Below are 23,655 nucleotides of genomic sequence, written 5' to 3'. Positions count from 1 at the left end.
AAAATGGCCAGAAAACGGCCCACGAATCGAGCCACGTCAGGGTAGCGTGGCCGAGGGGTCTAAGGTGCTGGATTTAGGCTTCAGTCTCTTCGGGGGCGTGGGTTCGAATCCCACCGCTGCCAGCAGTGATTTTAAAGAGGTCCAGACACCTTAAGTGTGCTCCGAAAAGGCGCAAAAGCGGCTGAAAATCTGCACCCTCTTGAATCAGGGACAGCAATAATGTCACTTCAAAAATGAATTTAAACATAATAATAACAAATGTGTAGTCTATAATGATGGAGTTAGCCAATTTGACTCATTGAGATTTTTTTGGTGATCTGACAGCTACCTCATGATTTTGAGTTTAACTGCGACACAGCTGGCTGCCATTTTGGAGGATGGCCCAAAGGCTTTGATTAGGTAATTCAGGTGTGTTTGATTAGAGATGGAATTGCAATCTGCAGGGAGGGGGGCCTCCAGGAGTGTAACTGCGTCCCCCCTGTATTTAGGAGGCCTTTCCACCTGTCGAGGTGCTCCTTCAAGGCACGTAGAATTTCGACGGATTTAACTGTGGAGAAGAGAGACATTAAAAGAAAAAATTGGCGAAAATGGCCCACGGAAGGTGCCCTCACAAGGTAGCGTGGCCGAGCGGTCTAAGGTGCTGGGTTAAGGCTCCAGTCTCTTCGGGGGCGTGGGTTCGAATCCCACCGCTGCCAAGACAGCAATTTTAGAATGCACTCGTGGCTGCTATGCCTAAGCAAAAACACTGGAGAAGTGACACTGCTTGCTCCCGGTCTCTTCCAAACCCTGCCGCTTTCCTTGGCCGAACTCGGCGTGCTTCAGAGCCTGACGATGAAGGTACGCACCCAACGTTTAATCTATTTATGAAAAAAAAAATGGCCAGAAAACGGCCCACGAAATGAGCCTCGTCAGGGTAGCGTGGCCGAGGGGTCTAAGGCGCTGGATTTAGGCTCCAGTCTCTTCGGGGGCGTGGGTTCGAATCCCACTGCTGCCAGCAGTGATTTTAAAGAGGGCCAGACACCTTAAGTGTGCTCCGAAAAGGCGCAAAAGCGGCTGAAAATCTGCACCCTCTTGAATCAGGGACAGCAATAATGTCACTTCAAAAATGAATTTAAACATAATAATAACAAATGTCTAGTCTATAATGATGGAGTTAGCCAATATGACTCATTGAGATTTTTTTGGTGATCTGACAGCTACCTCATGATTTTGAGTTTAACTGCGACACAGCTGGCTGCCATTTTGGAGGATGGCCCAAAGGCTTTGATTAGGTAATTCAGGTGTGTTTGATTAGAGATGGAATTGCAATCTGCAGGGAGGGGGGCCTCCAGGAGTGTAACTGCGTCCCCCCTGTATTTAGGAGGCCTTTCCACCTGTCGAGGTGCTCCTTCAAGGCACGTAGAATTTCGACGAATTTAACTGTGGAGAAGTCCCACCGCTGCCAAGACAGCATTTTAGAAGGCACTCGTGGCTGCTATGCCTAAGCGAAAACACTGGAGAAGTGACACTGCTTGCTCGCGGACTCTTCCAAACCCTGCCGCTTTTGCTTTTCTTGGCCAAACTCGGCGTGCTTCAGAGCCTGACGATAAAGGTCCGCACCCAACGTTTAATCTATTTATGAAAAAAAAAATGGCCAGAAAACGGCCCACGAAATGAGCCTCGTCAGGGTAGCGTGGCCGAGGGGTCTAAGGTGCTGGATTTAGGCTTCAGTCTCTTCGGGGGCGTGGGTTCGAATCCCACCGCTGCCAGCAGTGATTTTAAAGAGGTCCAGACACCTTAAGTGTGCTCCGAAAAGGCGCAAAAGCGGCTGAAAATCTGCACCCTCTTGAATCAGGGACAGCAATAATGTCACTTCAAAAATGAATTTAAACATAATAATAACAAATGTCTAGTCTATAATGATGGAGTTAGCCAATTTGACTCATTGAGATTTTTTTGGTGATTTGACAGCTACCTCATGATTTTGAGTTTAACTGCGACACAGCTGGCTGCCATTTTGGAGGATGGCCCAAAGGCTTTGATTAGGTAATTCAGGTGTGTTTGATTAGAGATGGAATTGCAATCTGCAGGGAGGGGGCCTCCAGGAGTGTAACTGCGTCCCCCCTGTATTTAGGAGGCCTTTCCACCTGTCGAGGTGCTCCTTCAAGGCACGTAGAATTTCGACGGATTTAACTGTGGAGAAGAGAGACATTAAAAGAAAAAATTGGCGAAAATGGCCCACGGAAAGGTAGAGTGGCCAAGCGGTCTAAGGCGCTGGATTAAGGCTCCAGTCTCTTCGGGGGCGTGGGTTAAATCCCACCGCTGCCAAGACAGAATTTTAGAAGGCACTCGTGGCTGCTAAGCCTAAGCGAAAACACTGGAGAAGTGACACTGCTTGCTCCCGGTCTCTTCCAAACCCTGCCGCTTTTGCTTTCCTTGGCCAAACTAGGCGTGCTTCAGAGCCTGACGATGAAGGTCCGCACCCAACGTTTAATCTATTTATGAAAAAAAAATGGCCAGAAAACGGCCCACGAATCGATCCACGTCAGGGTAGCGTGGCCGAGGGGTCTAAGGCGCTGGATTTAGGCTCCAGTCTCTTCGGGGGCGTGGGTTCGAATCCCACCGCTGCCAGCAGTGATTTTAAAGAGGTCCAGACACCTTAAGTGTGCTCCGAAAAGGCGCAAAAGCGGCTGAAAATCTGCACCCTCTTGAATCAGGGACAGCAATAATGTCACTTCAAAAATGAATTTAAACATAATAATAACAAATGTCTAGTCTATAATGATGAAGTTAGCCAATTTGACTCATTGAGATTTTTTTGGTGATCTGACAGCTATCTCATGATTTTGAGTTTAACTGCGACACAGCTGGCTGCCATTTTGGAGGATGGCCCAAAGGCTTTGATTAGGTAATTCAGGTGTGTTTGATTAGAGATGGAATTGCAATCTGCAGGGAGGGGGGCCTCCAGGAGTGTAACTGCGTCCCCCCTGTATTTAGGAGGCCTTTCCACCTGTCGAGGTGCTCCTTCAAGGCACGTAGAATTTCGAAGGATTTAACTGTGGAGAAGAGAGACAGTAAAAGAAAAAATTGGCGAAAATGGCCCACGGAAGGTGCCCTCACAAGGTAGCGTGGCCGAGCGGTCTAAGGCGCTGGATTAAGGCTCCAGTCTCTTCGGGGGCGTGGGTTCGAATCCCACCGCTGCCAAGACAGCATTTTAGAAGGCACTCGTGGCTGCTATGCCTAAGCGAAAACACTGGAGAAGTGACACTGCTTGCTCCCGGTCTCTTCCAAACCCTGCCGCTTTTGCTTTCCTTGGCCGAACTGGGCGTGCTTCAGAGCCTGACGATGAAGGTCCGCACCCAACGTTTAATCTATTTATGAAAAAAAAAATGGCCAGAAAACGGCCCACGAATCGAGCCACGTCAGGGTAGCGTGGCCGAGGGGTCTAAGGCGCTGGATTTAGGCTCCAGTCTCTTCGGGGGCGTGGGTTCGAATCCCACCGCTGCCAGCAGTGATTTTAAAGAGGGCCAGACACCTTAAGAGTGCTCCGAAAAGGCGCAAAAGCGGCTGAAAATCTGCACCCTCTAGAATCAGGGATGGTAATAATGTCACTTCAAAAATGAATTTAAACATAATAATAACAAATGTCTAGTCTATAATGATGGAGTGTAGTGGCAATTTTAATGATATTCATTGATCTTTAGTAAAATATAGATGATTCAAAGAATGTCACATGTGTGTCTCTCACTTGTAGTGAGAGAGGATTCTGTTTATGTACCTGGGGAGGCAGAAGAGGGAGACACTCCAGAGAACAGACGAACAAGGACCTCTGACCTAGATGTCAGAAGGCCACTTAGTGCAGGGGAGCTTAGTGGGCCAACTAGTGACGTCTATGGAAAACTACCGGGAGGAAGGCTCTGGGGGGAAGAAGGCCTTGAAACTAAGATAAAAGCTAGTTCAGTCTGTCTGGGGGGGTGTCACTCTTCTGCACAGGGTAACAACTGTGTATTAGACTGCTCCTATTCTTGCAAGAATAAATACTTCTATTTTATATAATTTGACTCTGAGTGTCTCTTACGCAGTGATGTTTGTTTGAGATGAATTTTTGCCACAACAGTTTTGGTGTCAGAAGTGGGATTCCTTGGACGTGCCTCCTGGACCTGAGATCGGACGGTGTTTGGCCACCTGGACTAAGTAAGTTCCAGCTCTACCTCGTAAACTTGAGAGAGAGGGGCCGACCGATATCAGGGCCGGGAGAATCGACCACTGGAATCTAAAGAACCCGCAGGTGGCAACAGAAGCATCTCTGGTAAGAGACAGTTCAATTTATTTTCTTTTGGGTAAGTTAATTAAATTCAGTTTAATTGGGGAGAAGAGTAAAATTGAACCATATTGGCTGAAGGCTGTTTCTGTGGTACGTAATCTGAGATTAATTGAGATCTATATAGATCAAGAAATTTCAAACAGATACGAGGGAAAAATCTGAGATTAATTGAGGTCTGCAACAGAACAAGAAATTTCAAGCAGATAAATAATCTGGGATTAAGTGAGAACTGTAACAGATCAAGAGATTTCAAACAGATAGGTACCCTGAAAATTAGTTGTTCCACGACGGAGCAAATTGTTTTTAGGTACTGAGGCTAATTAGGGGGAACCAGAATTTTTTGGTAAACCATAATTAGGAGGGCACTAATAGTGCAACCCGACCGATTTGGGTTAAAAGAAAGAATCGGATTTGTTTAGGGACGCCTAACAGATTAAAGAAAACGCGCGTTGAAGAGAAATCCACAGAGAACAGAAAACAGCCAGTATGGGAAAATCTCAGAGTAAGCATGCCAAATTTGATACACCGGTTTTCTGTAGAACTAGGAAAGTATGGGGGGAAATGTATGTTTTAGATATTGGAAAAAAAACTGAGAAAATACCATGATCATGAGCTACCATGAGCACAAATAGACTAAGAGTGTGCGAGAATCAGTGGAACAGGGCAGCGGGACAAAAGGTTGTTGTGGCTGCGTTCAACATGTGTGTAAAAAATGTGAACAGATAATGGATTGTTCAGTTGAAGATAAAATGTCGAACTGCCAGGAGAAATAATGTTTTTACTTCTTCATCCAGTAAATGGATGCATGACATTAGATGTCTATAGAACTTAAATTTATATGACAAGGATTGAAGTAGCAAGAAGCAATAAGGCTGTCTGTGTGAAATAGAGGGAACGGTAAGTGAGACTTGGTGGAAGAGGGAAGTGAAAAAAACAAAAAGGTTGGTGTGTGAGATATGTGTGTGTGGGGATTGTTCAAACAATCATGTACTGGTTAGATAATGAAGGAACTGGCATGTTTGAGAAAAGAAAGGAGAGGATAATGAAGGAACTGGCATGTAGGGAAAAGAAAGGAGAAATATAGTAGAAAACTATATGTGATGAAAATAGACATGGTCTGATAGAATTTATGGAAGTCAAATGTAAAATGTTTAAATGATATGAAAAGTTTTAGAATAAAATAAGGCATTGTATGATTGACAGGGATTAACATGATATGAAGAATGTTTTAAGCAGAATGGGGAGCAATTCTAGATTTTGATAAAATAATGATTGAAATGATGATATATCTGCCTTATTTTATTAATGTTAAGAAAATAAGGGTATTGAAGCAAGTAGCTATAATGGTTGTCTGTGTAATTTACGGACTGAGTGATATAATCTGTTTTGGAGAAACAGTAGAGATAAGACTGAGACAATAATGTGATGGAAGGAAAAAAGGCTTCAAACCAGTGGAAATGAAAATAATGATGTACAAATTGTTACACTTTATGAAGAGTAACGGAACAGTCCGGGAAAATAAATAAGTAAATAAATAGTGAGACAGAAGAGAGCAAATGCTGTAAACAGCTCTGCTCTGAAGATCTCACTTTGAAGAGATTTGCAGATGATGTTTTGTAAAAGATAAGCTGGGATAACAGCAACAGTACTTGTAATTAGTGTTGTTGATGATAATACCAAATTAGTAAGGTGTAAAGACAGCTATGTCCAAAGATTCTGGAAATCAATAATGTATAATGTTCTGCCAATAATAATGATGAAGATTATGATTTGGCTATTGTGATTGAATCCGCCATTGGTGGATGGTCAAAGGAATACAGAGAACTGCTTATCAGTGGGTCTGTTTACATTCCTGAATGGGACACTGCTTCAAGGGTGTGCAGTTAAGTTGAAGCCCTTTGGAAGCTCACAGTGATCAAACTGCAAGGTGTCTGATGCTGTAGTTGAGGCTGACACACGAACCAACCAGATGACAGAGATTGTCTTGACTGTGGTCAGTAGGACCATTTAACACGTGACACATTTCTGATAATAATGTAGGGTTGAAAATAGATCAGTGTTTAAATGACGACAGTGACAATTTTTTGGTCTGAGAAATAAGAGATAAAAAACAAGGTAAAAGATTGAAGTCTTAAAGTGAATCCTTTTGTGACTCCAACAAATGTGAGTTGCAAAATATGTAAAGGTAATATAGAGAGACAGATCTCAAAGATGATTTATAATAACTGCAAAAGATGCAGAGTAGCCTTGTCAAAGTTAGTGTGAATCCTGATTGGAGACTGATAAACTCCTAGAAGAGAAAACTTTTGAAGATATTAAGTTATGGTAATTGAGAACTTGACAACTAAAATTGAGATTGAGAAATGTGAAACGTTATTGAGAACTAGAATAATTACCATTATGTAAGAACAAATAAGCAGAAGCAGTAGGCTACTGAATTAACAGTTGCTAAATGTAAAATGTGTTGAAAGGCATCTGATTAAACAAACAGCTTGAAAAGTTGACCATGAAAGAACTAGAAGCTGATGTTTTGCTTTCAAAAGATAAGTTTGTTATGGGCTGTATTGAAACAGTTCGCTTATCTAAAATCTGATGTGTGCTGTGCCTGAAACTGCCAGTGTGACAGAGACTCAATCTGAGTGGAAATTTGTAATGTCTAAATTCCCTGAGGTGGGCAAAAGACAAATATAAATAATATGTTTATTTGAAACCGTATGTAATTTCTGGCAAAGATGCCTTAAGCTGGGATAGAGTTAAAAGATGATAGATAAATGTTTGATGTTAGAAGTAAATGAGAGAGCAGTGTACCATCCAATAGAGTCTCAGAGTCTCTCTCATTCAATGAGTCAGCTAAAAGCTGGTATCTGTGATAATAAGTAAAGCACAGTGTTTCAGTTGAAGATCATAGACACAGAGATGTTTTAAAAATAAAACTGAATGACTTTAAAGAAGTATTTAAAACAATAATACAGATAGAGATGACATTTTGATTAGCTTATTTTAGGACCAGTAACTTCTTTGTCTCATTTAGTCTCCACCATTCAGGACCGATGGCTCCGGCTACAGATGAAGTACACTGAATGTACGGTTGTGATCTAAATTCACTGAGTATAATCCAAGTAGCTTGGTTGCTGCTTTTAAGATAGTTAATGGATTTAAGTGATTAAATACTGTTGTTATTGACCTGTCTCCCTGTGTGAACACTATTGGGCAATCCGAATGGCTCTGGTGACTCTTGAACGTGCCTTTCCTAAGCTCTAGAAAACAGCTGAGTTCTGTTGAAGCAAACAGCCTGTGATGGGAAAGAGCGGTCACCAGTGGGCACGACTGACCATCTCTATGACGGGTAAGACCTTCTATTGGCCAGACAGGGGGCAACCCAAGCCAGAGTGGATCACGTAAAGTCACTGGCATCTCAAGATGGAGGTGTTTATGTGAGAAAGGTATGAGAGTGGAGCGGATGACTGTGAGGCCAGCAGCATCCTTTATCGTTAGGGCGGATGAGCTGTGAGGAGTTACAGGCAGTCTGACCCAGAAACGTGAGTGTTCCTCTAATACCAATCACCAGAAACCGCATTCATTGTATGGCTTGTTTTTTTTATTTGTGACAAGCGTCTGCAAATATGCCAGGGGAAAACACCCTGATGGAGATTATAGATAAAGGGCTAACAGGAGTGGGCTTTCAAGAGCCAGCTGAGGCCATGAAGTGATTCCCATTAGTTGTTGTGGAGACAGTAGCAAAACTTTTTATGTACTGGTTTGCCTTATGGGCAAGGAAAATCATAGTGTTGATTTTGAACTAATAGGTCTATGACATAGTTTTAACTCCTGAAGGTCGTTAGACATGGTGGTGGCTAAAGATGAAGACAGCTCTTGTAGATTTAAGAAAAGTCTGGATAACAAAGGTGAATGGTCAAAGATTAGTGTAACGAATTTAATATTACATTTTATATAAGTTACAGTCTTAGAAATTTATTTATAGTGAGAGAGACTGCCTGAGTTGGAGGAAGGGATGGTAACTGTGTCTGTCTTTCTGTTATCTGCCTGCTAGAGCAAGCTGAAGCAAAATAATGATAATGAAACAAAACAACCCAGCTGACTTGTCTAAAAATCAAATGAATAATGAACAAGACGTGCTTTGAAAGTGGTTAAGATACCATGTAAAATTAGGTAGAAGCTACAGGAAAAATGGAAAGGTTAAAATCTTATTTAAAATTTAAATCTTTTAGCAATAATATAAAGAAAAGTGAACATTGAGAATGAGCAGTTAACATATGTGTGTCTAGTATGAGTGTGTGTGATGGTGACAGCACTTTATGTCTTGTATGTATTAGTTTGGGGCACTAATATTCCGCCTGAATGGTGTGTATATTGCGTCATTAACCTCTGGAATGAGTTTATCATTACAGATGGGTTAAGGCAAATGACAAATTTTAAAGAAGCTGATAATTCTGATGAAAAGACAATACAGAACATGGGACAAGCTTTAAGTTGATTGGCCATCAAGCTCTGTCTGGTAGTAATACTTTTGTCATACATAATGTAGATTTGAAGATCAGTTTAAGTAAATTGGAATTGTGTAGTTGTAGATCAACATCTGGCATGGGCTGAGATAAATGAAAATGTTGTAGATTTGAGGGAAACAACAAAGTGACATATTGGCTAAGTCAACATGAAATTATCAAGAGAGCCTCTCACATTTATGATTATTGTGAACAAAGGGGGAGAAATGATTGACTGACATTGACCAAGTCTGTACAGCACGACTTGACCTGATAGGGAAAATTGATGACTTTGGAAATGTTTGTAGATGACTGACTTGAGAGACCAAACAACAGGCCTGAAAAGCAAGATTCGCTGTGAGACTGAGGGCCGTTGCCTTTCAAATACTTCGATAAGAAGATGAGATTGTGGCTTTAAGTGAAGAATGTAATATTTTTGTTTCAGAGGCAGAGAAAGATGTCTGGAGGGAATTTGTCTGAAGGACAACGTTTGGGTTAGTGTTGATGGCAAACTTTATAAAAACACTATGTTAAATGTTATGTTAAATTGATGCTCGAGGTGTGTCGTGCATCAAGAGGGAGATGGTATAACAATTGCCAAATATGGTTTATTAAGGGGTTCACAGTTGCTGAATAAATGTTGGGAGAACACTAGGGGTAATTTGATAAAAGCCCTGAAAGAAGCCATTTTTTCTGCCTAACAAAATTGATGTCTGTGAGTGTGCACACACCAATAACAAAGATTGTTTCAACAGGAAACGCCAGGGCATCGAAGGCCACGGGAGAACAGTAGACAAAAGAAACTACGTACTTTACTATCTGACAATAACCTCGAAATTTGTTTCTCTTTACAGAGAGCATGCAGGATTGGGAGACAGGGCAACATGTGCCAATAAAATGATGGTTATGGATGAATTTGGCTAACTATCCTGGCCTGGGTTATTATTGTGGCAGAAAGGTGCTACACCTGCGCAGCGCATAACTTAAAATTTTCCTTTTACAGAATGTCAGGATGGATTGGATCAAACAGAACTAATTCTCTTCCAAATGTATAAATATTGTGTGGACATGAGGACAGGGGTTGAGTGTTTTTCAGGGTAAAAGGACCCCGAGTGCTATTAAGTGAGCAAGAAATTATCCGGAGATAATGTTTCAGGTTGTTGATTCCACAGGTCACACCAAAGGGGACGAGCTGCTAGACAAGCGGCCACTAACAAAATACTTAAGGTCTCCATTCACAGGTGAAAGTTCACTCCAGTGGGGGTGCGGTCGTGATATAAGGGAAAACCTTATAAGGATCAGAAAATGGTTGGAGAGTGTGACACCTGGGTCCAAGCCTCTCACCTACACCAACAGGCCACAACCATCCCATAGTCCATGGGGCGAACGAGATGATCAACACGCCTGGAGGAGGATGTGAACCAACTAATGGTTTAAGAATGTGGTTTTGTGATTATTTTGAGGATTTTATTTGATTAAATCAAAATAGGGCTTAGTATTGATATACAGTAGATCAAAAGATTTGATTGGTTACTTATTCATTAGGAAATATTTAAGGAAAATGTTTTTGGGAAGAGAAGATCTATTAATTAATGTAAATTGTAGGGATAATTGTTGAAGCTTATTAAGTAGAACCACAGCATGTTTGAATTGAAAGTTAAAGGTAAAAGAACACGGAACGTCCATGGGGCGAACGAGATGATCAACACAACTGATGGTTTAAGTTTAACAGAATAATCTGTTTTCGTGATGATTTTGTTTGATTGAATCAAACTAGGTATTGATTTGATTGTAAATGTAGAAAATATATTGATTGTGTCTGTAATGGAAATATTAGAGTTAATATTGAACAACTGCATTGGTTAGAAGAATGGACAAAATTATAAGACTTCTCTGGTTAGATTTTGTTAAATATGGCATTAAATAGAGCTTACTAAATTGAATTAGAAGTGAACAAAATATGGTTAGGAAAACCGAGGTGAAATATGGAGATGGGTGTAGATTAATGGAAAAGGCTTAATGATAGGAGTTAGGATTGTTATTCTAATAATTTTGTTATTCATGGGGGAATATGATTACAGTGACAGGTGAAACATGCTGTCTGTTCAATTGGTGAAAATGACAGTCTATCCCAAGGATGAACAAAATTATGCGACGATACAGGTAGCGGGAGCTACAGTGAGATATGTGTTAAATGTATGTTCTGTTTGTTTTTCTTCTATTTGTTTATTTTCTGAGAAAGATTAAGGGCAAAAGATTTAAAGAAGGTTACAAGCAGCGGTCATCCGTGTTACGAGATGGCGTACAAAGATAGGGTTTGAAACTGAGTGATTTTTATTATACTTTATCTGTTTGTTTCCTTACTATGTTATAACTACCTTTTTCCTTACTGGCGTGACTGAGGGTCTGTTTACAGGAGCGCAGGAACAGTGATTTCTCGCTTAGCCCGGCGTCGTAAAAATGTTTACTTGCTAGCTAAAATATTACGGGGCCTTTCCCCCACAAAAACAGCCTTATGCTTCTTCATTCTAAACTTTTCTTCACAGGTTCAAGGAGAGTGATCATTTATGCAAAAAATCAGAGATGAAGAGTATAAGTGTGATGATATGACTTAAAATTTGTTTTATTGTTTATTATTGTGATTATGGGTAATCAGAATGATAAAAAGTGAGGAGTTGTAGTGGCAATTTTAATTATATTCATTGATCTTTAGTAAAATATAGATGATTCAAAGAATGTCACATGTGTGTCTCTCACTTGTAGTGAGAGAGGATTCTGTTTATGTACCTGGGGAGGCAGAAGAGGGAGACACTCCAGAGAACAGACGAACAAGGACCTCTGACCTAGATGTCAGAAGGCCACTTAGTGCAGGGGAGCTTAGTGGGCCAACTAGTGACGTCTATGGAAAACTACTGGGAGGAAGGCTCTGGGGGGAAGAAGGCCTTGAAACTAAGATAAAAGCTAGTTCAGTCTGTCTGGGGGGTGTCACTCTTCTGCACAGGGTAACAACTGTGTATTAGACTGCTCCTATTCTTGCAAGAATAAATACTTCTATTTTATATAATTTGACTCAACAGGAGTTAGCCAATTTGACTCATTGAGATTTTTTTGGTGATCTGACAGCTACCTCATGATTTTGAGTTTCACTGCGACACAGCTGGCTGCCATTTTGGAGGATGGCCCAAAGGCTTTGATTAGGTAATTCAGGTGTGTTTGATTAGAGATGGAATTGCAATCTGCAGGGAGGGGGGCCTCCAGGAGTGTAACTGCGTCCCCCCTGTATTTAGGAGGCCTTTCCACCTGTCGAGGTGCTCCTTCAAGGCACGTAGAATTTCGACGGATTTAACTGTGGAGAAGAGAGACATTAAAAGAAAAAATTGGCGAAAATGGCCCACGGAAGGTGCCCTCACAAGGTAGCGTGGCCGAGCGGTCTAAGGCGCTGGGTCTAAGGCGCAAAAGCGGCTGAAAATCTGCACCCTCTTGAATCAGGGACAGCAATAATGTCACTTCAAAAATGAATTTAAACATAATAATAACAAATGTCTAGTCTATAATGATGGAGTTAGCCAATTTGACTCATTGAGATTTTTTTGGTGATCTGACAGCTACCTCATGATTTTGAGTTTAACTGCGACACAGCTGGCTGCCATTTTGGAGGATGGCCCAAAGGCTTTGATTAGGTAATTCAAGTGTGTTTGATTAGAGATGGAATTGCAATCTGCAGGGAGGGGGGCCTCCAGGAGTGTAACTGCGTCCCCCCTGTATTTAGGAGGCCTTTCCACCTGTCGAGGTGCTCCTTCAAGGCACGTAGAATTTCGACGGATTTAACTGTGGAGAACAGAGACATTAAAAGAAAAAATTGGCGAAAATGGCCCACGGAAGGTGCCCTCACAAGGTAGCGTGGCCGAGCGGTCTAAGGCGCTGGATTAAGGCTCCAGTCTCTTCGGGGGTGTGGGTTCAAATCCCACCGCTGCCAAGACAGCATTTTAGAAGGCACTCGTGGCTGCTATGCCTAAGCGAAAACACTGGAGAAGTGACACTGCTTGCTCCCGGTCTCTTCCAAACCCTGCCGCTTTTGCTTTCCTTGGCCGAACTCGGCGTGCTTCAGAGCCTGACGATGAAGGTACGCACCCAACGTTTAATCTATTTATGAAAAAAAAAATGGCCAGAAAACGGCCCACGAAACGAGCCTCGTCAGGGTAGCGTGGCCGAGGTGTCTAAGGCGCTGGATTTAGGCTCCAGTCTCTTTTTTGCTCCGAAAAGGCGCAAAAGCGGCTGAAAATCTGCCCCCTCTTGAATCAGGGACAGCAATAATGTCACTTCAAAAATGAATTTAAACATAATAATAACAAATGTCTAGTCTATAATGATGGAGTTAGCCAATTTGACTCATTGAGATTTTTTTGGTGATCTGACAGCTACCTCGTGATTTTGAGTTTAACTGCGACACAGCTGGCTGCCATTTTGGAGGATGGCCCAAAGGCTTTGATTAGGTAATTCAGGTGTGTTTGATTAGAGATGGAATTGCAATCTGCAGGGAGGGGGGCCTCCAGGAGTGTAACTGCGTCCCCCCTGTATTTAGGAGGCCTTTCCACCTGTCGAGGTGCTCCTTCAAGGCACGTAGAATTTCGACGGATTTAACTGTGGAGAAGAGAGACATTAAAAGAAAAAATTGGCGAAAATGGCCCACGGAAGGTGCCCTCACAAGGTAGCGTGGCCGAGCGGTCTAAGGGGCTGGGTCTAAGGCGCAAAAGCGGCTGAAAATCTGCACCCTCTTGAATCAGGGACAGCAATAATGTCACTTCAAAAATGAATTTAAACATAATAATAACAAATGTCTAGTCTATAATGATGGAGTTAGCCAATTTAACTCATTGAGATTTTTTTGGTGATCTGACAGCTATCTCATGATTCTGAGTTTAACTGCGACACAGCTGGCTGCCATTTTGGCCGAAAATGCCGAAAAAGTGGCCAAAACCGACATGCCTGCAAATGGCCCGTGGGACGGCCCCTGTACGCAGACGGAGGGTCGTGGCACCCCGGGACTTAGGATTCCGACTCTCCAGGGGCCCCTGACGCGGGGCCCCGAATCCTGGAACTCGAGGGCCTTTGCAAAAAATTGCCCCTCCCCCGCCATCAAATCATTTAAAGGCCTGAAAGGCTCTTTCAGTGTGAGAGTGAAACAGCCTCGAGGGAGAGATTTTGCATAGAGGCTAAAATATATTTGCCTTTACTCTAGGGCCCGGTGCTTTCGGTACGTCGCTCGGGGCGGGCCCAGGGGTCACCGTGCCGAATTTGGGGCCCCTGGGACCTTTCCATGAAAATCCCACTCGCCCATTAAATGAATCACCACAACGGTTTCGCGGACTTCGCTTAGAAACGTCCGATCGACTAGGGGACGCCATTTTCCTTCTCGCCACGGCCCCCTGGTGCGGCCCTAAAAGTTTGGTGGCCCTGGGGCCTCGTTCGGCGGTCGAAAGGGTGAAAAACACGTCACGGGGTCAAAAAGGTCAAACCGACAGAACGCGCTCCCGTGAGGAGACGGAAGGTCGCAGGAGCCCGAAACTCGGCGAGTTCCGTCGTCTCCCGTCCCTGAGTGGGGCCCCCGAGTTTGAGGGCCCTAGCCGCTTTCTAAGCGTTTCCCAACCCCCGTTTGTGATGAGGCCATTGATTGTGCTTGGTGACTGATGTGAGCAGCGACGTATTAATTTTTTGTGATGTCCCACTGGGTCTTACGGACACCAAAATTGTATCTCGTTTAGAGGGGGACGAGACCTTTACTTTGAGACCACCCACGGCCCCGTGGGCCCCCGGGGGCCAGAGATGGAGATGCAAATACACATTTATCTAAGCGAAAACGCAACGGATCCGGCCGTGGCTGGGCTCTTTGGAACCGTCTAGTTGAGCTGAAAAGAATGATAAAAAATTATGAATTTTGGCCGTGTTTTCGCGGAGATATTAGCCGAAAACCGTCGGGCGCGTTCTAAAATGGCGCCCGCTGATGACGTCACGATCTCGGGAACAAAATCGCTCATATCTCGGGAACGCGAAGACCCAGAGAGCTCAAATTGGGGTGAGGAGGTCCCACGGGGGCCCCGACTCGAACCAGGGCGGTGGCGGGCCGCGGGGACGCCCCCTTAGTGGTTCGCCGTTCGCTGGGTCCCCCGACTTTGAACGGCTATAACTCGGGGACCCGGGCGAGTTGGACCTCGGGGGTGGGCTCATTCGAAAGAGCCCGTCCAGCACTACAATCTAATAGAGTTTGGGGAACATTGAGCCAGGGGTTCTCGAGATATAAGCCGACAAAGCTGCGACTTTGACCGGACGTAACTCCCAGGCCCCGAGGCCCTCGGGGACGGGAGTGGGCTCATTGGATAGGGCTCCTCGAGGCCTACAGACGACCCGAGTTTGAAATTTTTTCGCCGTGTGGTTTTTGAGATATTCGAGAAAAACAAACATTCCCATACGTTCAGTGGTTAAATGGCTGTCACCCATGTCTCCAACGGGACTTCCAGATGATTAAAAACTACTTTTTCAGGCCCAACCACCTCTACTGTACTAAGCACACTCCACTGAACACATCTCACTAATTTTCAAGTCATTTCAGTGTTTAGTTTGCATTAAAATGGGTGTCCTTGAAACCACGTTTTGGTACTGAGATAAATTCTACGTGGGATGGGACACATTTTCTGTGAAACACATATTAATGAAAGTTCCAAATCATGATAAAAACTATTTTACTGCACTCAGGGGCCCCCCCTGAGTCCGTAGCACCAAGTCCCATCCCATAATTCCACTGACCACGAACCCATTATTTTTTATAATGTAATAAATGCAACGTGGGATGTCCATAGCTCTGGTCAGGAAGGGTCTAGAGCCTCCATTTTTGCACTCAGGTCTAAGTCTCATCACCCTCTAACAGAATCCAGAGTTTCAAGAAGATTGGAGAAACCTTTTTTTCCGACCCGAAAAAACCGACAGGTTTTTCGGGTCGAGATTTTGAGTTTAAAAGACATTAAAAGAAAAAATTGGCGAAAATGGACCACGGAAGGTGCCCTCACAAGGTAGCGTGGCCGAGCGGTCTAAGGCGCTGGATTAAGGCTCCAGTCTCTTCAGGGGCGTGGGTTCGAATCCCACCGCTGCCAAGACAGCATTTTAGAATGCACTCGTGGCTGCTATGCCTAAGCGAAAACACTGGAGAAGTGACACTGCTTGCTCCCGGTCTCTTCCAAACCCTGCCGCTTTTGCTTTCCTTGGCCGAACTCGGCGTGCTTCAGAGCCTGACGATGAAGGTCCGCACCCAACGTTTAATCTATTTATGAAAAAAAAAATGCCCAGAAAACGGCCCACGAATCGAGCCAAGTCAGGGTAGCGTGGCCGAGGGGTCTAAGACGCTGGATTTAGTCTCCAGTCTCTTCGGGGGCGTGGGTCCGAATCCAACCGCTGCCAGCAGTGATTTTAAAGAGGGCCAGACACCTTAAGTGTGCTCCGAAAAGGCGCAAAAGCGGCTGAAAATCTGCACCCTCTTGAATCAGGGACAGCAATAATGTCACTTCAAAAATGAATTTAAACATAATAATAACAAATGTCTAGTCTATACTGATGGAGTTAGCCAATTTGACTCATTGAGATGTTTTTGGTGATCTGACAGCTACCTCATGATTTTAAGTTTAACTGCGACACAGCTGGCTGCCATTTTGGAGGATGGCCCAAAGGCTTTGATTAGGTAATTCAGGTGTGTTTGATTAGAGATGGAATTGCAATCTGCAGGGAGGGGGCCTCCAGGAGTGTAACTGCGTCCCCCCTGTATTTAGGAGGCCTTTCCACCTGTCGAGGTGCTCCTTCAAGGCACGTAGAATTTCGACGGATTTAACTGTGGAGAAGAGAGACATTAAAAGAAAAAGTTGGCGAAAACGGCCCACGAATCGAGCCACGTCAGGGTAGAGTGGCCGAGGGGTCTAAGGCGCTGTATTAAGGCTCCAGTCTTTTCGGGGGCGTGGGTTCGAATCCCACCGCTGCCAGCAGTAATTTTAAAGAGGGCCAGACACCTTAAGAGTGCTCCGAAAAGGCGCAAAAGCGGCTGAAAATCTGCACCCTCTTGAATCAGGGACGGTAATAATGTCACTTCAAAAATGAATTTAAACATAATAATAACAAATGTCTAGTCTATAATGATGGAGTTAGCCAATTTGACTCATTGAGATTTTTTTGGTGATCTGACAGCTACCTCATGATTTTGAGTTTAACTGCGACACAGCTGGCTGCCATTTTGGAGGTTGGCCCAAAGGCTTTGATTAGGTAATTCAGGTGTGTTTGATTAGAGATGGAATTGCAATCTGCAGGGAGGGGGGCCTCCAGGAGTGTAACTGCGTCCCCCCTGTATTTAGGAGGCCTTTCCACCTGTCGAGGTGCTCCGTCAAGGCACGTAGAATTTCGACGGATTTAACTGTGGAGAAGAGAGACATTAAAAGAAAAAATTGGCGAAAATGGCCCACGGAAGGTGCCCTCACAAGGTAGCGTGGCCGAGCGGTCTAAGGCGCTGGATTAAGGCTCCAGTCTCTTCGGGGGCGTGTGTTCGAATCCCACCGCTGCCAAGACAGCATTTTAGAAGGCACTCGTGGCTGCTATGCCTAAGCGAAAACACTGGAGAAGTGACACTGCTTGCTCCCGGTCTCTTCCAAACCCTGCCGCTTTTGCTTTCCTTGGCCGAACTCGGCGTGCTTCAGAGCCTGACGATGAAGGTCCGCACCCAACGTTTAATCTATTTATGAAAAAAAATGGCCAGAAAACGGCCCACGTATCGAGCCACGTCAGGGTAGCGTGGCCGAGGGGTCTAAGGCGCTGGATTTAGGCTCCAGTCTCTTCGGGGGCGTGGGTTCGAATCCCACCGCTGCCAGCAGTGATTTTAAAGAGGGCCAGACACCTTAAGAGTGCTCCGAAAAGGCGCAAAAGCGGCTGAAAATCTGCACCCTCTTGAATCAGGGACAGCAATAATGTCACTTCAAAAATGAATTTAAACATAATAATAACAAATGTCTAGTCTATACTGATGGAGTTAGCCAATTTGACTCATTGAGATTTTTTTGGTGATCTGACAGCTACCTCATGATTTTGAGTTTAACTGCGACACAGCTGGCTGCCATTTTGGAGGATGGCCCAAAGGCTTTGATTAGGTAATTCAGGTGTGTTTGATTAGAGATGGAATTGCAATCTGCAGGGAGGGGGCCTCCAGGAGTGTAACTGCGTCCCCCCTGTATTTAGGAGGCCTTTCCACCTGTCGAGGTTCTCCTTCAAGGCACGTAGAATTTCGACGGATTTAACTGTGGAGAAGAGAGACATTAAAAGAAAAAATTGGCGAATACGGCCCACGAATCGAGCCACGTCAGGGTAGCGTGGCCGAGGGGTCTAAGGCGCTGGATTTAGGCTCCAGTCTCTTCGGGGGCGTGGGTTTGAATCCCACCGCTGCCAGCAGTGATTTTAAAGAGGGCCAGACACCTTAAGAGTGCTCCGAAAAGGCGCAAAAGCGGCTGAAAATCTGCACCCTCTTGAATCAGGGACGGTAATAATGTCACTTCAAAAATGAATTTAAACATAATAATAACAAATGTCTAGTCTATAATGATGGAGTTAGCCAATTTGACTCATTGAGATTTTTTTGGTGATCTGACAGCTACCTCATGATTTTGAGTTTAACTGCGACACAGCTGGCTGCCATTTTGGAGGATGGCCCAAAGGCTTTGATTAGGTAATTCAGGTGTGTTTGATTAGAGATGGAATTGCAATCTGCAGGGAGGGGGGCCTCCAGGAGTGTAACTGCGTCCCCCCTATATTTAGGAGGCCTTTCCACCTGTCGAGGTGCTCCTTCAAGGCACGTAGAATTTCGACGGATTTAACTGTGGAGAAGAGAGACATTAAAAGAAAAAATTGGCGAAAATGGCCCACGGAAGGTGCCCTCACAAGGTAGCGTGGCCTAGCGGTCTAAGGCGCTGGGTCTAAGGCGCTGGGTCTAAGGCGCAAAAGCGGCTGAAAATCTGCACCCTCTTGAATCAGGGACAGCAATAATGTCACTTCAAAAATGAATTTAAACATAATAATAACAAATGTCTAGTCTATAATGATGGAGTTAGCCAATTTGACTCATTTAGATTTTTTCGGTGATCTGACAGCTACCTCATGATTTTGAGTTTAACTGCGACACAGCTGGCTGCCATTTTGGAGGATGGCCCAAAGGCTTTGATTAGGTAATTCAGGTGTGTTTGATTAGAGATGGAATTGCAATCTGCAGGGAGGGGGCCTCCAGGAGTGTAACTGCGTCCCCCCTGTATTTAGGAGGCCTTTCCACCTGTCGAGGTGCTCCTTCAAGGCACGTAGAATTTCGACGGATTTAACTGTGGAGAAGAGAGACATTAAAAGAAAAAATTGGCGAAAAATGGACCACGGAAGGTGCCCTCACAAGGTAGCGTGGCCGAGCGGTCTAAGGCGCTGGATTAAGGCTCCAGTCTCTTCGGGGGCGTGGGTTCGAATCCCACCGCTGCCAAGACAGAATTTTAGAAGGCACTCGTGGCTGCTATGCCTAAGCGAAAACACTGGAGAAGTGACACTGCTTGCTCCCGGACTCTTCCAAACCCTGCCGCTTTTGCTTTCCTTGGCCGAACTCGGCGTGCTTCAGAGCCTGACGATGAAGGTCCGCACCCAACGTTTAATCTATTTATGAAAAAAAAAATGCCCAGAAAACGGCCCACGAATCAATCCACGTCAGGGTAGCGTGGCCGAGGGGTCTAAGGCGCTGGATTTAGGCTCCAGTCTCTTCGGGGTCGTGGGTTAGAATCCCACCGCTGCCAGCAGTGATTTTAAAGAGGGCCAGACACCTTAAGAGTGCTCCGAAAAGGCGCAAAAGCGGCTGAAAATCTGCACCTTCTTGAATCAGGGATGGTAATAATGTCACTTCAAAAATGAATTTAAACATAATAATAACAAATGTCTAGTCTATAATGATGGAGTTAGCCAATTTGACTCATTGAGATTTTTTTGGTGATCTGACAGCTACCTCATGATTTTGAGTTTAACTGCGACACAGCTGGCTGCCATTTTGGAGGATGGCCCAAAGGCTTTGATTAGGTAATTCAGGTGTGTTTGATTAGAGATGGAATTGCAATCTGCAGGGAGGGGGCCTCCAGGAGTGTAACTGCGTCCCCCCTGTTTTTAGGAGGCCTTTCCACCTGTCGAGGTGCTCCTTCAAGGCACGTAGAATTTCGACGGATTTAACTGTGGAGAAGAGAAACATTAAAAGGAAAAATTGGCGAAAATGGCCCACGGAAGGTGCCCTCACAAGGTAGCGTGGCCGAGTGGTCTAAGGCGCTGGATTAAGGCTCCAGTCTCTTCGGAGGCGTGGGTTCGAATCCCACCGCTGCCAAGACAGCATTTTAGAAGGCACTCGTGGCTGCTATGCCTAAGCGAAAACACTGAAGAAGTGACACTGCTTGCTCCCGGTCTCTTCCAAACCCTGCCGCTTTTGCTTTCCTTGGCCGAACTCGGCGTGCTTCAGAGCCTGACGATGAAGGTACGCACCCAACGTTTAATCTATTTATGAAAAAAAAAATGGCCAGAAAAAGGCCCACGAAACGAACCTCGTCAGGGTAGCATGGCCGAGGGGTCTAAGGCGCTGGATTTAGGCTCCAGTCTCTTTTTTGGGGCGTGGGTTCGAATCCCACTGCTGCCAGCAGTGATTTTAAAGAGGGCCAGACACCGTAAGTGTGCTCCGAAAAGGCGCAAAAGCGGCTGAAAATCTGCACCCTCTTGAATCAGGGACAGCAATAATGTCACTTCAAAAATGAATTTAAACATAATAATAACAAATGTCTAGTCTATAATGATGGAGTTAGCCAATTTGACTCATTGAGATTTTTTTGGTGATCTGACAGCTACCTCATGATTTTGAGTTTAACTGCGACACAGCTGGCTGCCATTTTGGAGGATGGCCCAAAGGCTTTGATTAGGTAATTCAAGTGTGTTTGATTAGAGATGGAATTGCAATCTGCAGGGAGGGGGGCCTCCAGGAGTGTAACTGCGTCCCCCCTGTATTTAGGAGGCCTTTCCACCTGTCGAGGTGCTCCTTCAAGGCACGTAGAATTTCGACGGATTTAACTGTGGAGAAGAGAGACATTAAAAGAAAAAGTTGGCGAAAACGGCCCACGAATCGAGCCACGTCAGGGTAGAGTGGCCGAGGGGTCTAAGGCGCTGTATTAAGGCTCCAGTCTTTTCGGGGGCGTGGGTTCGAATCCCACCGCTGCCAGCAGTAATTTTAAAGAGGGCCAGACACCTTAAGAGTGCTCCGAAAAGGCGCAAAAGCGGCTGAAAATCTGCACCCTCTTGAATCAGGGACGGTAATAATGTCACTTCAAAAATGAATTTAAACATAATAATAACAAATGTCTAGTCTATAATGATGGAGTTAGCCAATTTGACTCATTGAGATTTTTTTGGTGATCTGACAGCTACCTCATGATTTTGAGTTTAACTGCGACACAGCTGGCTGCCATTTTGGAGGATGGCCCAAAGGCTTTGATTAGGTAATTCAGGTGTGTTTGATTAGAGATGGAATTGCAATCTGCAGGGAGGGGGCCTCCAGGAGTGTAACTGCGTCCCCCCTGTATTTAGGAGGCCTTTCCACCTGTCGAGGTGCTCCTTCAAGGCACGTAGAATTTCGACGGATTTAACTGTGGAGAAGAGAGACATTAAAAGAAAAAGTTGGCGAAAACGGCCCACGAATCGAGCCACGTCAGGGAAGAGTGGCCGAGGGGTCTAAGGCGCTGTATTAAGGCTCCAGTCTTTTCGGGGGCGTGGGTTCGAATCCCACCGCTGCCAGCAGTGATTTTAAAGAGGGCCAGACACCTTAAGAGTGCTCCGAAAAGGCGCAAAAGCGGCTGAAAATCTGCACCCTCTTGAATCAGGGACGGTAATAATGTCACTTCAAAAATGAATTTAAACATAATAATAACAAATGTCTAGTCTATAATTATGGAGTTAGCCAATTTGACTCATTGAGATTTTTTTGGTGATCTGACAGCTACCTCATGATTTTGAGTTTAACTGCGACACAGCTGGCTGCCATTTTGGAGGATGGCCCAAAGGCTTTGATTAGGTAATTCAGGTGTGTTTGATTAGAGATGGAATTGCAATCTGCAGGGAGGGGGGCCTCCAGGAGTGTAACTGCGTCCCCCCTGTATTTAGGAGGCCTTTCCACCTGTCGAGGTGCTCCTTCAAGGCATGTAGAATTTCGACGGATTTAACTGTGGAGAAGAGAGACATTAAAAGAAAAAATTGGCGAAAATGGACCACGGAAGGTGCCCTCACAAGGTAGCGTGGCCGAGCGGTCTAAGGCGCTGGATTAAGGCTCCAGTCTCTTCGGGGGCGTGGGTTCGAATCCCACCGCTGCCAAGACAGCATTTTAGAAGGCACTCGTGGCTGCTATGCCTAAGCGAAAACACTGGAGAAGTGACACTGCTTGCTCCCGGTCTCTTCCAAACCCTGCCGCTTTTGCTTTCCTTGGCCGAACTCGGCGTGCTTCAGAGCCTGACGATGAAGGTCCGCACCCAACGTTTAATCTATTTATGAAAAAAAATGGCCAGAAAACGGCCCACGTATCGAGCCACGTCAGGGTAGCGTGGCCGAGGGGTCTAAGGCGCTGGATTTAGGCTCCAGTCTCTTCGGGGTCGTGGGTTAGAATCCCACCGCTGCCAGCAGTGATTTTAAAGAGGGCCAGACACCTTAAGAGTGCTCCGAAAAGGCGCAAAAGCGGCTGAAAATCTGCACCTTCTTGAATCAGGGATGGTAATAATGTCACTTCAAAAATGAATTTAAACATAATAATAACAAATGTCTAGTCTATAATGATGGAGTTAGCCAATTTGACTCATTGAGATTTTTTTGGTGATCTGACAGCTACCTCATGATTTTGAGTTTAACTGCGACACAGCTGGCTGCCATTTTGGAGGATGGCCCAAAGGCTTTGATTAGGTAATTCAGGTGTGTTTGATTAGAGATGGAATTGCAATCTGCAGGGAGGGGGGCCTCCAGGAGTGTAACTGCGTCCCCCCTGTATTTAGGAGGCCTTTCCACCTGTCGAGGTGCTCCTTCAAGGCACGTAGAATTTCGACGGATTTAACTGTGGAGAAGAGAAACATTAAAAGGAAAAATTGGCGAAAATGGCCCACGGAAGGTGCCCTCACAAGGTAGCGTGGCCGAGCGGTCTAAGGCGCTGGATTAAGGCTCCAGTCTCTTCGGAGGCGTGGGTTCGAATCCCACCGCTGGCCGAGGGGTCTAAGGCGCTGGATTTAGGCTCCAGTCTCTTCGGGAGTGTGGGTTCGAATCCCACCGCTGCCAGCAGTGATTTTAAAGAGGGCCAGACACCTTAAGAGTGCTCCGAAAAGGCGCAAAAGCGGCTGAAAATCTGCACCCTCTTGAATCAGGGACGGTAATAATGTCACTTCAAAAATGAATTTAAACATAATAATAACAAATGTCTAGTCTATAATGATGGAGTTAGCCAATTTGACTCATTGAGATTTTTTTGGTGATCTGACAGCTACCTCATGATTTTGAGTTTAACTGCGACACAGCTGGCTGCCATTTTGGAGGTTGGCCCAAAGGCTTTGATTAGGTAATTCAGGTGTGTTTGATTAGAGATGGAATTGCAATCTGCAGGGAGGGGGGCCTCCAGGAGTGTAACTGCGTCCCCCCTGTATTTAGGAGGCCTTTCCACCTGTCGAGGTGCTCCGTCAAGGCACGTAGAATTTCGACGGATTTAACTGTGGAGAAGAGAGACATTAAAAGAAAAAATTGGCGAATACG

At 44.9% G+C, this 23,655-nt stretch overlaps 13 non-coding genes across 13 annotated transcripts; all 13 read left to right on the top strand.

Moving 5' to 3' along the window:
* The first annotated feature begins 912 nt into the window (after positions 1 to 912).
* On the top strand, positions 913 to 994 carry trnal-uag (transfer RNA leucine (anticodon UAG)). Its single transcript has one exon. It is a non-coding gene; the product is annotated as a tRNA-Leu (tRNA).
* Positions 995 to 2,528: 1,534 nt separating this feature from the next.
* Positions 2,529 to 2,610, top strand: trnal-uag (transfer RNA leucine (anticodon UAG)). The gene has a single exon. It is a non-coding gene; the product is annotated as a tRNA-Leu (tRNA).
* Positions 2,611 to 3,101: 491 nt separating this feature from the next.
* trnal-aag (transfer RNA leucine (anticodon AAG)) lies at positions 3,102 to 3,183 on the top strand. The gene has a single exon. It is a non-coding gene; the product is annotated as a tRNA-Leu (tRNA).
* A 222-nt stretch (positions 3,184 to 3,405) lies between these two features.
* On the top strand, positions 3,406 to 3,487 carry trnal-uag (transfer RNA leucine (anticodon UAG)). The gene has a single exon. It is a non-coding gene; the product is annotated as a tRNA-Leu (tRNA).
* Positions 3,488 to 15,868: 12,381 nt separating this feature from the next.
* Positions 15,869 to 15,950, top strand: trnal-aag (transfer RNA leucine (anticodon AAG)). The gene has a single exon. It is a non-coding gene; the product is annotated as a tRNA-Leu (tRNA).
* A 1,669-nt stretch (positions 15,951 to 17,619) lies between these two features.
* Positions 17,620 to 17,701, top strand: trnal-uag (transfer RNA leucine (anticodon UAG)). Its single transcript has one exon. It is a non-coding gene; the product is annotated as a tRNA-Leu (tRNA).
* A 490-nt stretch (positions 17,702 to 18,191) lies between these two features.
* On the top strand, positions 18,192 to 18,273 carry trnal-uag (transfer RNA leucine (anticodon UAG)). Its single transcript has one exon. It is a non-coding gene; the product is annotated as a tRNA-Leu (tRNA).
* A 987-nt stretch (positions 18,274 to 19,260) lies between these two features.
* Positions 19,261 to 19,342, top strand: trnal-aag (transfer RNA leucine (anticodon AAG)). Its single transcript has one exon. It is a non-coding gene; the product is annotated as a tRNA-Leu (tRNA).
* Positions 19,343 to 19,564: 222 nt separating this feature from the next.
* Positions 19,565 to 19,646, top strand: trnal-uag (transfer RNA leucine (anticodon UAG)). Its single transcript has one exon. It is a non-coding gene; the product is annotated as a tRNA-Leu (tRNA).
* Positions 19,647 to 20,136: 490 nt separating this feature from the next.
* trnal-aag (transfer RNA leucine (anticodon AAG)) lies at positions 20,137 to 20,218 on the top strand. Its single transcript has one exon. It is a non-coding gene; the product is annotated as a tRNA-Leu (tRNA).
* Positions 20,219 to 20,440: 222 nt separating this feature from the next.
* trnal-uag (transfer RNA leucine (anticodon UAG)) lies at positions 20,441 to 20,524 on the top strand. The gene has a single exon. It is a non-coding gene; the product is annotated as a tRNA-Leu (tRNA).
* Positions 20,525 to 22,160: 1,636 nt separating this feature from the next.
* trnal-aag (transfer RNA leucine (anticodon AAG)) lies at positions 22,161 to 22,242 on the top strand. Its single transcript has one exon. It is a non-coding gene; the product is annotated as a tRNA-Leu (tRNA).
* Positions 22,243 to 22,462: 220 nt separating this feature from the next.
* On the top strand, positions 22,463 to 22,544 carry trnal-uag (transfer RNA leucine (anticodon UAG)). Its single transcript has one exon. It is a non-coding gene; the product is annotated as a tRNA-Leu (tRNA).
* Positions 22,545 to 23,655: the final 1,111 nt, after the last annotated feature.

The sequence above is a fragment of the Rhinichthys klamathensis genome, unplaced genomic scaffold, assembly GCF_029890125.1.
Source record: "Rhinichthys klamathensis goyatoka isolate OS25496 unplaced genomic scaffold, OSU_Roscu_1.1 h1tg000035l_1, whole genome shotgun sequence".
Classification (NCBI taxonomy): domain Eukaryota; kingdom Metazoa; phylum Chordata; class Actinopteri; order Cypriniformes; family Leuciscidae; genus Rhinichthys; species Rhinichthys klamathensis.
The sequence above is the reverse complement of the archived record's forward strand: the minus strand, read 5'-3'. Positions and strand labels throughout refer to the sequence as shown.